We start from the raw sequence: 14,159 nt of genomic DNA, 5'->3' as shown, positions 1-14,159 counted from the left end.
CTCAGGCCTGCCACAGTGGGGCCAGCACCAGTCAGGCACGGATGCAAAGCTCTGAAACTCTGAACCCAAATAAATCTTCACTCCCTTTATGCTGTTTACCTGTCACAGCTCACACAAGAGAGTGACATTTGAGCAAAGACTTAAATACTATGGAGTCAGTCCCAAGACAAGGGAAATAGAAAGTACAAAGACTTGAAACAAAATTGAACTTGGCAAGAAAAAGCCAGAAGGCCGGTGTGCCTGGTGCACAGCGAGCAAGGCTGGAGGGCAGCAAGCTGGATTTCTGACTGCGTGAGAAGCTGCAGAGGGGCCCGAAACAGGAAAGTAACATGGGCTCCTTTATGCTGCAAGCAGCATCACTGTTAGTACTCTGGGAAAACTACAGGAATCAGCAGAAAAGGCTGGGGACGGTAACAAGGTTACTGCAACAGCACAGGTCCAGCCACAGAAACAAACACCTGGAAGCGGCGGAGATGTGTTCTAGAGAAAGAACCTGTAGGTCTCAAGACGGACAGAAACATGCATAAAGAAGTCAGGGCATCTAGATCACAGAGCATCACATGGTCCTTACAGCAGACGACATGTGGCAGGCCGTGCAGGCTGAGCAGTCTGGCACTGGTACCTTGCTCTACTTGTGTGATATGATAAAGAAGGTATCTGGGATCATTTTATCCCTCAGTGGAAGTCTCCAGTGTCATGAAGAGAAGGGTAATAAGGATGAGTCTGCATCCGGTAAGAAAAACACGTTAACTTGACTTTAGGACTCAGGGACACAGCTCTAAGCAAAACAAACCCACATATCGGTGACAGCTTTCTTTGGGTGATGTGGGATTCCCCTCTGTATGCTATGAATACCATTGGTTAATAAAGAAACTGTCTTGGGCCTGCGCAGGAATAGAGTCAGGCGGTGGGGGGGGGGGGGACTAAACAGAATGCTGGGAGAAAGGAGGAGGAATTAGAGAGAACCCATTGAGCTGCCACCAGAGACAGACATGCTGAAACCTTGCTGATAGGCCACGAGTCTTGTGGTAAAATATAAAATAATTGAGATGGGTTAATTCTAGATGTAAGAGCTAGCTAGCAATAATGCTTAAGTAATTGGCCAAGCAGTGATTTAATTAATACAGTTTCTGTGTGGTTATTTCAGGAGCCTGGGCAGCCAGAAAACGAACAAGCAGCCTTCCTACTACATTTGGGTATGTTTTCCACTGGTCATGTCTCATAATGGTGACATGTACTTTAGTGTGACTCCTTAAATGAGGCAATGCATGAAGTATTTACCACACTGCTTGGTACATGGAGTGAACAGTGTGAGTTTGCTGTGTTCCTTTTCCTCATCGCCATGACCAACTATCGGAGACAGACAGAGGGCTATTTGGGTTCACAGTCTCAGAGATTTCAGCCTACTAGAGAGAGAGGGAGGGAAGATGTGGCCAAGTAGAGCAGCTACATCACTGGTGGTGGGGGAGGAGCAGAGAGAGAGAGAGACAAGGTGGGTACTGTGGGAATGTTAGTATCCACATGAGCAGGCCTTCTCCTTCAATCTCTGCATAATGCTAGCCTATGGGATGTGGCTGTCCATTCAGAGTGGGTCTTCACCACTAGTCAGTCCTTTATGGATGTGTACTCACATCTACAACTGTTCATCACAATCATGGCCTAGACACAGCTCTGTCTGGTGTAAGTGACAGGATTCTAAGACAGGCAGAAATGCACCACTGCTCTCAAGGAAAGGGGGACAGAGATTCAGAAGCCCTGGAAACTCATGTCCACGTAGACGCTGGGCAGATCTAATCCACTGTAATCGGCTGTCCATATGGAAAGCAGCAGCGACCTAATCCCCTGTAATCGCAGGGCTGGGGAGACGCAAGAACAGACCAGCTCCTTTCCAAGAAGACTTGCTCATTTGTTACAGTATCTGCAGGAGAGAAAAGAGCTGCATGGCTTTTCTCACTCACAGAGACTCACAGACCGAGAACGCTCACCTGCTCCTTAAGACTGAAGGCCTCTGTGCCTGTACTTAGTTCTTCAGCATCTACAAGTTTAGCCTGTGAGTTGTTTCCTGTCCTATCCTGTTCTCGTTCTCTCTCTTTCTCTCTCTCTCTCTCACTCTCTCTCTCACACACACACACACGAACGCACACACAAACCATGCAATCTAAGGATGGACCAAATTATACACCATGAGACTTGGGAGAAGTTACTCTACCAGCTGTTTTCAAGAAAGGGCAATGTACCTTGTCCGGAAAACCCAAGAGGTTAGTTCACACTAACTATATTGTAGCTCAATTTAAGATTTTATTTTAATGATTTTAAAATAAATCAAGGCTAATTTCAAAGAAAACAGTATCAGGGCATCTCCGTGTTACACAGCCTCGCGCTACCGCACACCCACCGCAGTGTGGGAGTACCAAGAGTGAGCAAGGCCTGTCACAGATGGACCACAACCAAGCAAACAGTTGTACGAGACTGTAACAGCCCATGACAAAGCGCACCATCACAGGCTTGGCTACGCCCACAGTATTACTGACATTTCAAAATAGGGGAAAAGTTGGCCGTAACAATTTGGGTCACGTGATCTGGATCCTGGCATTTTCTAACATCTTTTTCACTGTGTGCATGCACAACTAGCTCGGAGAGCCATCCAGACTCCAAGACAGGTGAGGTCCATGTGCGCACTTTGACTGAAATATCAATAGCTTACATGAACCCAAAGTCTATTTCATTCATCTAAAATGTAGAGGGAACAAAACCTACAATATGACCAGTGAGGACATCAGCACTCTCAGCCTGGGGCATAGTTCAATCAAAGCATTGCCTAGAATGGGAGGCCCTGGGTTTCATCCCCAGAACAAAACAAAATTTCTTCTCTTCTTCACACTAGAGAGACACCATCTTACTATCTGCAGGCAGCATGTACACTGACATCTAATGAACTCTCCTGAGAGAATTAACACAGATTCCAATCAATAGTCTCCATAAGAGAAAATTATATTACTTTCAGAAAATAGCAATAACTTCAGTAAAAAGGTTACATCACCACTTTCGAGGTAGTTGGTTCTGGGTGAAAACGTTGTACCCTTCACACATAAACATAACAAGGGCTCTCTAGCCTTCTGGAAAAGTAATTAGCTAAGCTTAAGAGTGATCTAGTAGCAATTTATTGGGTAGAATCTCGAAGGAAGACCAGGAAGCAGTGAGACATTGCACTTAATGTTGCTCTATCTTTGTGGCCAAGTCCTGGTGTAGCTCAGGGCTCAGCACATCTTATACAGGGACCCGAGGACTCACGACCGGCTTCCTCGTTTCTACTGCGCCTTCTTCATCCATCCCCGAAGGAACGCTTTTTTAGAAAGAAAGATTTCCCAAACTCATCATTCTGTTTGAGATGGACACTAGGCATCAGAGCGCACAACAGGATGCCTAAGGCTATGGTTCTGTTTGGGGCACTCTGGGCCCCTTTCTTTCTCCCACCACCTTAAACAGTATGCATGGGAACCATCGACAACTGCCGAGTTCAGAAAGAGGTGTACCTAGTGTCATTGAAAGATTGAGTCCTTTTCATCAATTTTAAGTGACTTCACTTGGAGAACACCATTTCTGCAGAACTAGGTCTCAAATCTAGGCAAGCCTGCAAACTGTCTCTGCACATCTAAGACATTTCACACAAACATGTTGAGTTCTGATTAATTATACCCAGCCTTTCCACCAGAGAAGTTTGCTATCCTCTCTAAAAACTTGGATTCTTAACAAATCAACAATCTGTAGAGCTTTGGTGCAAGCAGTTCTAAGAGTCCCGTTCTTGCTGGGACACCCTTGGGTCATTCTGCTCCTAGGTAAGGGCTGTATCTAGTGAGCAGCTTCTAACAGTATAGACAACATGATACGGTTTCACTTTGAAAATCAGGCTATGAATGTGTGGTTCCATTTCAGCTTTTTCTTCACTCTGTCAGGTTCTTTTCTGGACCAAGTGAGATGTCCTACTGTGAGTAGCCTGACAGCCAACGTGACAAGGACCTGACATCTGGGGCCAAAAGGACACGGGGCTTGCCGAGAGCCAGGAGCAAGTTCAAAGTGGATTTTGCCTGAGCCCTGGCTAACACCTAGATGACGGCCCCTGATGAGAGCCTGAGCCAGAGGAATTCAGCTAAGCTGTCCCAGATTCCTGCTATATGGAAGCCGTGAGATGACACAGGCCTGCTGTGTTAAGCTGGTAAACCGCAATAATTTGTTATTCACTAATAGATGACTTTTCTTTTTTAAAAAAGAAGATACATTTCTGTGTCCTCTCTAAAACTAATTTAAATACATCTTGATGAAATGGAACAAAAATGATACCAGGAACTACAAATGCAAATGAGTGGACTTATGGTGACTAGCATCTCCTACTTAACCTTTCTGCAATCATGTTGGATGGGTCCCTACTAGTTCATAGGCTTCTGGAGAGTTAGGAAATGCCCCATCTTTGTAGCCTGAGGTACATCAAGGCTCCACACATCTCCACTCTTGGACCTGAGGACCCACACAGTTCTGCTAATGCAGCCACCAACTCTCTTTGATCTCTCATATTCTTACCCATTCCATCTTTTGCAGCTACACGCTTACCCAAATACACCATAAATGACGGGCAGTAACGGATGAACAGCGCACGACAAGGCAGTGTGTCCATGCTGGCAAATGTGTAAGAAACACAGCGGCGATGGGAAGATGCAGTTGCAGAGCCAATGGTTGAGGATGTGCTAGCCAATGCCCTTTTTCTCCTGCCCTGGTCACCCCAGATCTGTTCTGTATCTACAAAGGGAACATGAATGTGGCAGAAACCCCACCTTCATGGCATGGGCCTCTTTACACCGTACATTCTCTAAGTGTTCTTTCCAAGCTGACTTGCAATCCAAGCTTGAGAAGACACAATGCCTACCTAATCCAGATTCTACAATAAACGCCCATCAAGTGTCAGAAAATAACAGCTTTCCATTACCCAAGAACACAGTAACGTGGTGCCAGCTGGCCTTCTAAATACTGACAGGATTTTTAGATAGCTCACTAACATTTCTGCTAAAATATCACCGAATTGAGTTAGCAGATTGTTGGAATATGAAAATAAAATTGTTAAAACTAAATCCTTAAACATTAGTCATCTTCTAAATGCAGTCACAGAACCTGAAGACTCAGTTATCAGCATGCCGTATTTATATCACCAATCTCAAAAATGAAATTGATTATTGACAATCTGAGAAACACCTTTAATTATAATTTCATTCCAGAGGCGACTATAGCTTTTAATTCCATCGCAAACACCTCTCCTAACTGCAGGTACAAAAACACACTAAATCCAACCTCTTAGTTTTACAAATTTAAGCCCTGAATTATTTCCCCTGTATGAACTAGGACTATATATATGTATATATATTTTTTCCACAGACGTAAACTCCATAAGAGTCCAGTGATGCTACCAGTGAGTGTGCAGAACCTACACAAACAAAGGAACTAGTACTACCACACCAGAAGGGCCCAAACTAGAAACCTGCTATTATTATGCTAGAAACCGGCCCTCATGTTGAGTTTATGGCTATCAGGAAGATTTGCAGTTGGGGATGCAGCATGACGGCATCCTAGGCCTGGTCCCACACCTGAGATCCTATTCTAAGTCCCTTCCCACAAGCCATCTCTGCAAGCTGGTCTCCTCGCTTGTATGGTAAGGGTCACACTATTTCTTCAGTCTGCTGCAAGAACTTAACTAGACACCAGGTGTAGAACTAAGCAAAGTACAGTCAGAACACAGGACACTGGTCTAAACGCTTCACACGTTTCCAAGTCCACCCCACTGCATCCCTGTATGCAGTAGGAACGCCTTTCCATGCACAGGATAATGAAGGCAGATGGGTTAGGTAATGCATCCAGGGTCACAGGGCTAATGAGGAGCAGAGAGCTGCGCCAGGATTCCAGTCCCAGTCCACACAGCCTCTCTCTTGGCCATCTGGCCCTGCAGTGCAAGACAGCAATCTCTTTCTGTAAGAACTTCACCAAAGACAGGATTCTAATCCTAGCTCCCGATTGGGCAAAGGCTGAATAGTGTGGAGATGCAAATTATGATAAAAGATTTCATGTGATGACACAATTTTAGTGATGCTCCTCACCAAAAGTGGCTGTCAGAAAGTCACTTCCTTCTAGCACAGGCAGCAGGGCCCTCGTGCTGTAGGTACAGTCCTCAAACAGCCCTGACTATTGCTGCAGTCTGTATGGGAGACTTTGTAGGTACAGTCCTCAAACAGCCCTGATTATTGCTGCAGTCTGTATGGGAGACTTTGTAGGTACAGTCCTCAAACAGCTCTGACTATTGCTGTGGTCTGTATGAGAGACTTTGTAGGTACAGTCCTCAAACAGCCCTGACTATTGCTGCGGTATGTATGAGAGACTTTGGAGTACACATGGACTCCAGGAGCAGGTCTGGGAGCAGCAGAGTGCAGCTCAGGGTATGACCCCACTATAACCCTCCAATGGCAGAAGGGAAAAGTGGCACCTACTCCCAAGATGGGCTGTAATGCAGCCATTGAAAACCTAGGGACACACAACATGAATTATAAAGCATACACCACAAAAAGATTGTTCCAAGAGAGAGGGCATGAACACCTGGTTTTTATTATACAGTCTGGAAATCAAATGTGATAAATCTGCATTTTACAAGACACAAGAATGATGCAGGATTCAGTGGTCACTGCCTTATGGAAGAAGGAGGAGGGGTCGACATACAGTTACAGAGAGGTACTGTCAACATCCCTCTTTGTATTCAATGGTGCTTTATTATTAAAATAAAACAAATTAACAAAAGAATGTGTGTTCAGAGTTTGTCTCAGGAGCCTTGAGTACCTGAGTTTGGGTTCCAGGAACCCATGGGAAAGCCAGGTGCTGGAAGACATAAGCAAAGACAAGCAGATCCAAGGGTGGTCCCTTAAGGACCCGTCATTAGCCATGTTGTTTTATAATGCTGAGACAGGCTCAGAGAATGCCCATCATTCACTCAGGATGTGTGAGGATTTGAGAATTCTGTGGCAGTATGTTATTCCTCCAGGTTTACAGGTGTAGATCAATATCTAGATGAAGTATGTAATCTCTCTCTTTAGTTTCTTCATCAGTATGTGCAAGGTTCCAGACCAGTAACAGACCATGGCTCAAACAAAAGGGGGAAAGCACCCAATGACCCACATGTGAGACACATGCATGTTGTGAGTGTGCTCACCCATGCCACGTGACCCACACAGAAACCAAGGAATACAAACTAGCTCACTCTGTAGCTGAAGTCCTTTATAGACTTCTAAAAATGCATACTGTTCATCACACTGAAAATCATTTGAAATTCCCTCCAGTCCTTCTGGCCATGGGGCACACTGATTCAAGGGTTCTGGGAGTCAAGTGTTTTATGTCTTCCCTGAAAAGTATAAAGAGCAGGGACTCTGGCTTCAGTTTCAGAGATCTATGAAGCTATGCAGAGACTGGCAAATAATGCGAGGAGTAAGAATAAAGAAGGCGTGTACCATCTGTTTATGTAATGCTAGCTAATGGAGAGGATCATAATCCCAGCATCGACCTCGGGCCACACGTGGTTTGCTACAACTCCAGCACATGCCACACGTGGCTCACTGGCTAAGTCCCCCGCTCTGTAGATGGCCACAGGAGACGACTGGGGAGGTACAGCCCTACTCTGATGGAAGATGCTGTGGGACAATGGTCTGTACCCTGCCACTTGTATTTTAAATAAAAGCTGTTTGGCCAGTAGCCAGGCAGGAAGTATAGGTGGGACAACGAGAATTCTGGGAAGAGGGACGTTTCAGTCTGCAGCCATCACCCAGAGGCAGAGAAAGCAAGACTTGACTGCCTCGCCGAAAAAGATACCAAGCGACATGGCTAACACAGACAAGAATTATGGACTAATATAAGTTATAAGAGTTAATGAGAAGCCTGGGCTATCAGTTTATTAATTAATGTAGACCTCTGTGTGCTTCTTTGGGGTGGGACAGAAACCTCAGTCAACAGGAAGAAATTAAGAGCTGTTTTATCTGCAGCTACAAGCCCGGGAGAAGAGAATAAACTAGCTACAGTCTCCAGGACCTTGGGATCCAGGCCCACTCCTGAGTCAGCAGCATCCTGGGGAATGGTGAAGATTCCCTGAGCCTGTCTCCTCCTCACAGAATACAATGGCTACTTGCTGACAACTGCTTAGATGCTGTCTTACCTTTTCATTCCAGATCCCACACAGAGAGCTTGTTCGGTAGAGAACAACAAGAAGAAGGTGCTGCCGTCCTAGCTGGGACAACCAAGACCACGACCCAGAACACACTCCGACCTGTAAGAGCTAGTGCCCTCAGGGTAACAGAACGGGCATTCTTTTAGAGCAACATACTGCAGATTTCCTCCAAACTTAATATTTCTAAGTATGTTCTATTTTTAGCAACCTGGCACAAAAATATTTTTTAGTGCTCACTCTATTCCAGGAACTAAAATAAAAAAGTACTTTATTTTTTCTTTTTATCCCACTTTTTTCTTTTTTCAATTTGTTTGTTTGAAACAGGGTTTCTCTCTATGTAGCCCTGGCTATCCTAGAGCTCACTATGTAGACCAGGCTAGCCTCATACTCACAGAGACCCACCTGCCTATGTCTCCTGAATGCTGAGATTAAAGGCATGCACCTAGATACCTAGACCCAATTTTCAGTATACAAGCATACATACTTTTATAAAATACAATGAAAATATTCTCAAGAAAGACATAGCAAAAGTAGTAGTTTACAGTCACGATGGGCTCCGTAGTGAACGAGGACAGAGAATAAATGTGCCAGATGCTGGCATAAAGAACACATGTTCTCTCATGCAAAAGCCTGTCTTTGGTACTAGACAAAGTACCACTTAGAACAGAGGAATAAAGTTAATGAAACTGGGTTTGTGTAGATGCGTAGAGACAAGATCAGGACAGAACAAACAGAAGTGTTCAATGGGGACTAAAGTGGAGGGCAGACACAGCCAACCTTTGACATTGTGGAATGACACCGTCCACAAAGTTCACCCACGAGAACTACACAATCCAGTTACAACAAAACAAAATTCAAAAAAACCTCACCCAAATTTCTTATTTTAAGTGAACTTAGGATTTTGTGTTGAATCACATTTAGGTCTTTGCTTTAGTTTTTTTCAGGCAGGGATTATCTAGGAGCCTAGGGTGGCCTTGAACTTGGAATCCTCCTTTCCCAGCCACCAGGCCTGGCTAATTACAAGCCTGTCACATAGGACATGCTCCAAACATACACTTCTGCAGCCAGCACAGCCTCACGGAGTAGGTCGCTGTCATCATCACTCCTCGCCAACAACAAACATAAGAACAGCAGCGTGGCGACGGAGGGAGGAGAGGCGTGCACAGCACTCCAGACTGCCACCAGACAATTCTGTTTCCTTTCCATAAGACCTCACTATTCATTCACATGGCTCGTCTCTGAACCCCACACTGCTTCCCTGGCATTTCTGGGCCTCCATCTCTCAGGCTCTGCCTGGCGCTCTGACTGTGGCCCACTGGTGGGCAGCATCTTCACCACTCTGGAGCTCTGCCACCCAGCCAGCAACAGAAGACAGTTCCACAGGACCTGTGTTGCGGGCTGTTTGGACATTGTGTGAAGAGGTGTTGGGGGTCACTGGTGTAATAAAAAGCTGAATGGCCTACTGGATTGGCCTAGGCAGGAGAGGAGAGGTGGGACTTCCAGGCAGAGAGGAAGGAAGTCATAGGGAGGAATGTAGGTCTGCCAGAGATGCCAGCCAGACCAGAATGAATAGGACACACAATGGGAGAGTGGTAAAAGTCACGTGGTAGATCATAGGTTTAAAAATTATGGATGAATTTAAGTTTTAAGAGCTAGTTGACACAAGCCTAAGCTAATGCTCAAGCTTTCATAATAATAAATTTGGTGGTGTTATTTGTGAACTGGAGGCCAACGAAAAAAGCTTGATACAGACCTGCTTGTGAGGAACCATTGCTGTTTTTTAAGGTTTCTGTGAGCTCCAGATAAGTGTCCTGTGAAAAGCGGCTACTTTCTGGCAGTCCCTGACCCATCGAGGTCTACAGCCCCACGGACGGTGCCACCTACTGATGTGGGTGGACATACTCTACCCTGGCAGGAGCAACAGGACCCCCCAGTAAAACAGTTTAGACATTCCTACTGCCTTCTGGTCAAGGCTCACAGCACTGCCTGGACTCTGATGGCTCACGCAGCTCCAGCAGCCACCTGTAACCTGCGCCCATTTGATGCTTGGTGAGTGCCTGGCAGGACACCGCTGAGATGCCTTTCTAAAGCCCTCCCACGTTTGCCTTTTCCCCTTCCCCACATAGAAAATTTCCTAAGTACAAAGTATTCAGCCTTAAGCCTGGTAGTAGCTGCTGAGTGCCCGATGTTTATTGAAAGAATATATTTATTAGCATAATAAATCTGCTCTACGCTATATAGAATCCTGGACCTGAATCAAATGGTGAGTCTATGGTTTTCCGTTACCAATAATGAAATGAATGCAATATTTCTCCACTCTCTCATCCCATAAGCCTGTGATTTTAAGGTAAGAGGTATGCTCATTAACAGGGAGCCATAATTACCCAAGACACAGCGTCTTCTTAGGAACAAAAGGCTGTCAACAAGTTGTGCTCACAGCTATTGTAAAAGATAGAGTAGCTGGGCCTAGTGTCACAGGGCAATAACCACAGCTACCTGGGGCTGAGTGACAGAGCAACCCAGCTTCAGGATAAAGGAGCATTTGGCTCAACAATAGAACACTTACCTAAAGTGTGCCTGGTCCTGGGTCTGGGCCCCCAAGGGATGGGGTGAGGGCTTTTAGAATGAAGGGGTGTTGTTTCTTTTTAAATAGCATCAGTACATCGTCCCACTTTGTCTGGCTGGCACTCCTAAACTCAAGTTATTCTCCTGCCTCAGTGCCTGTGTAAACAGGATAGAAGGCATGAATTCAAATCGTGGTGGAAAGTCTTTCTCTCTAGCTGAATGCTAAATGAGGACACTTCCACAAAATCTGCATCCTAGGCAGTTTGGCCCAAAGAGCTGGTTTGTCCGGTTTTCAGAGAACCCAGGTACATAATTTGATTGGGCTAGGTTTGAGGCCTCTGGGATTAAAACAAAACAAAATAAAAACTACAGTTAACCTTCCTGTTTCATATATACCTGCCTCAGCAGGTCCAGACACTAGGCACAAGCCTTGTCACAAGCCTCAATGTGTTATGGAGAGTGCTCCACATTCCCACCTAGAATAACCGCGTCTCTGCATCCTTCTTCAAGCTGCTTCACCCGGTTACTTAATCCCTGGCCCTTATTATCTTCACTGTACAGATGGGGAATGGGGGGAAGGAAGGGTGTAAGATGACTAAGCTGAAGGGGCCCCACCAGTCACCAAAAAAGCCCTGGTTTGAATTCTATCCATTCCTAATCCTCGCGGAGAACCATTTTGTGTGAGGGACTTTCATGAACACCAGGCGGGGGACAAAGTGTCACAGCTTTTCAGACTTGTTTAGTCTGAATGAACGCTGTCAGCTCCCTGGGCCCACGAGCTCTCCTGGAGGAGGGAGACTGGACGGGTTAAGTTTGGCTGGATTGAAGTTTACGTATCTGCCACTGTTCAAATTTCAAGACAGCATGTTTCTAATACAGATCTTTTCAAACTTTATCCAGCCTTGTAAACATGTCATATCATATACAGACCTTTCCAGCTCGAGACTAAATCATGAGCTAGAAGGGTCTTCCAAAAGCTCAACGGTTCCACGGCAGCACTATTCTCATGTAGCTCCCAGCTTGGACTCTAACCCGAATGGAAGCAAACCTCAAATCCAGGAAGCTCTCACCCTTGGGCTGGGAAACCCTCCACCTTCCATACTGTCTAGATTCTAGACTCTAGAAGGAAATCCCAGTTCTCACAACTGCATCAGCGTTCCCACTTATCAGCCTGACACTCAGGACTAAGGAGCCTGAACTGCGGGTGTTAATGCCAAGATTCCTCTACTGGTGCTGATGAGGAATTATTTGGCAAGTTTTATTTCCTGGGCCCAGGTGACTTGCATAACCCGGGGATCTGCACTAGGAGAAATGCACGCTGACCAGAGCTCACCGTTCACTGAACTGCACTGGGAAACCCGAGGCCAAATGATTTCTCAAGCAAGCCTACCGGGGCGATAATGCAAGTTCTCCCCCTAAACATGGGGCTGGACCACTACGAAGCACCTTCCCCTGCAGCAGCCGTAGACCACTCGCTAAGTCCTGTGGTAGCCTCTGAGAAATCGCCGAGCCCGCGCGCCGAGCAGACCCCGCCCGTGCTCGCCCGCGTCACATCCCGCAAGGGCGCGGGGAGCCCCCGGTACCTACCTCGCACCTCCCGCTGCAGGCAGCGGGCAGCAACGCTCTCCAACCGCCGCAACGGCCGCGCCGAGCCCGCCGAGAGCCGGCCCCGGTGCCTGCGCCCACGTCCAGCCCGGTGGCCTCCCCGGCTGCGCGTCACAATCCCGCCGCTCACCGTCACCGCACTGGGAGCGGCTCGCGCCTCCCGCAGCCGGGCCAGCTCGCCCGCACCCGCGGCGGCACGCAGCGGCTCCCCCGCCCGGCCCTCAGCTCCGCGCAGCCTCTAGCCGCCCGGCCAGCCACACGCCGCCTCTCGCGGCGGCCGCCCATCCCACCCCGCCCCGCGCTGGCGCCGCCCATTGGCTCCGCCGGTTGCCAGGCGACGAACAACCGCGACCCGCATTGGTTCGGAGAGGGCGAAGCCTCCGAAAACCCCCGAGCGTAGGCCGCCGAGCGGCTCTCCCCGGCGCAGCTGCGGCCACCGCACCTGTTACGCCCGGGTTCACCCGGCCGCGGCTCCCCGCCCCCCAGCTCTCCGCGGGGGCAGGGGGAGAGTCCTAGCCTCTTTAGAGCTCGGCCTCCGAGGCCCCCCGAACCCCAAGGCTCTTCAAGGAGCAAAAGTGGGGCTCCCAGGAGAGCCGGGTGCGCTCGCCAGAAATGAGAGACACCGAAGGGCACCCAAAATGAGGTCAGGCCCTGGCGGAGGGAGGTAGTGGCCTCGGGAATCTTGAGTGCAGAACGTGTCAATGGTACAAAATCCGTGTAAAACTAGGGACCAGGATACTGTCGGTGAAGCCCTGGGTTCAGTCCCCAGACCGCTCACATCGCGCAGGCACGTGAGGGTGCGCGTCTGTGGTCCCGCAGAACTGAAGTTCAAGGTCATCTTCGAGTACAGTGGGAGCTCGAGGCTAGCCTGGGTGGTGTGAGTAAAACACTGAGGAAAAAAATCAAACTAGGCGAAGAAACGGGCCTAGAGAGGAGACAGCTGGAAGGGGAAAACTAAGAAATGGCACCTGTGAACTATTAGTTGACGGGGAAAAAACTCCCTAGATCCACGCGGTGAGTGCGGAGAAAACGCGTAACCGGCACAGGGCCAAATCCCCCTGCCCCTCCCTACCATGTCTGCCTAAAATTCCCCCGAGGAAAGGAAGAACCTAGATGGAGAAATCCCAGTAAAGGGCGACGTGGTGGGGTTCTGGCCAGGGGTTTACTCGAGGAGAAAAACAGTTCTGGGTTTTTAAGTGACTCCTGAGAGCAATTTGAGACCAAAACAGCACAAAAAGAGAACAAGAAATATGCACGCCACGGTCACCAAAGAACCAGAGAGAGAAATGAGGACTACACATACTCTCAATTCTAGATGGAAGATCAAGGCGCAGAAATACTGAATATAAGAAGAGAGGGACGGACTAGATGTTGAATACAGATGAATGACAGCCGGAAACATAGCAAGATGCTTTAGGATGCAGGGCTGAAGATAGCAAGAAACTAATTACTGCCAGTGATTACCTTGCTCCCTAAATCAGACCATTAATGGGGTGTGGTTGCTCCCTCTGCACCCAAGAGACATTCTGAAAGTTTTGTTGTCCACTCTTCCAAAATGTCACTCTTTTTCCTGTCTCAAGAAAACATCATAATATGCATTTGTTCTTTAAAAGAGCAATTAAGGCTTCATCTTTACCATGTCATTCTGGCAGTGAAACAGGGAGTACTCACTCCTGAGTTAGCTAAGTCAGTCAGTTCAACCTGTCTGAATAAATGAGAGGTGCTCAGCCTTTGGGTCTCAGGACCT

The 14,159-nt window shown here is 47.5% G+C and overlaps 1 protein-coding gene across 3 annotated transcripts in view; it reads right to left on the bottom strand.

Annotated features, from left to right (window-relative positions):
* The window catches only part of Ssx2ip (SSX family member 2 interacting protein), a 36,846-nt gene extending 24,160 nt beyond the window's left edge, over nucleotides 1–12,686 (bottom strand). For 2 of the 3 annotated variants that reach the window (XM_057793480.1, XM_057793482.1), the window contains exon 1: nucleotides 12,395–12,686. The gene's annotated coding sequence lies outside the window, so the exon portion shown is untranslated. Of the gene's footprint in view, nucleotides 1–10,808; nucleotides 10,964–12,394 lie in introns of all 3 variants that reach the window. The other variant, XM_057793481.1, reaches the window with a different exon arrangement.
* Nucleotides 12,687–14,159: the final 1,473 nt, after the last annotated feature.

The sequence above is a fragment of the Chionomys nivalis genome, chromosome 18 (assembly GCF_950005125.1).
Source record: "Chionomys nivalis chromosome 18, mChiNiv1.1, whole genome shotgun sequence".
Classification (NCBI taxonomy): Eukaryota; Metazoa; Chordata; class Mammalia; order Rodentia; family Cricetidae; genus Chionomys; species Chionomys nivalis.
This window is presented reverse-complemented; position numbering and strand designations above follow the sequence as displayed.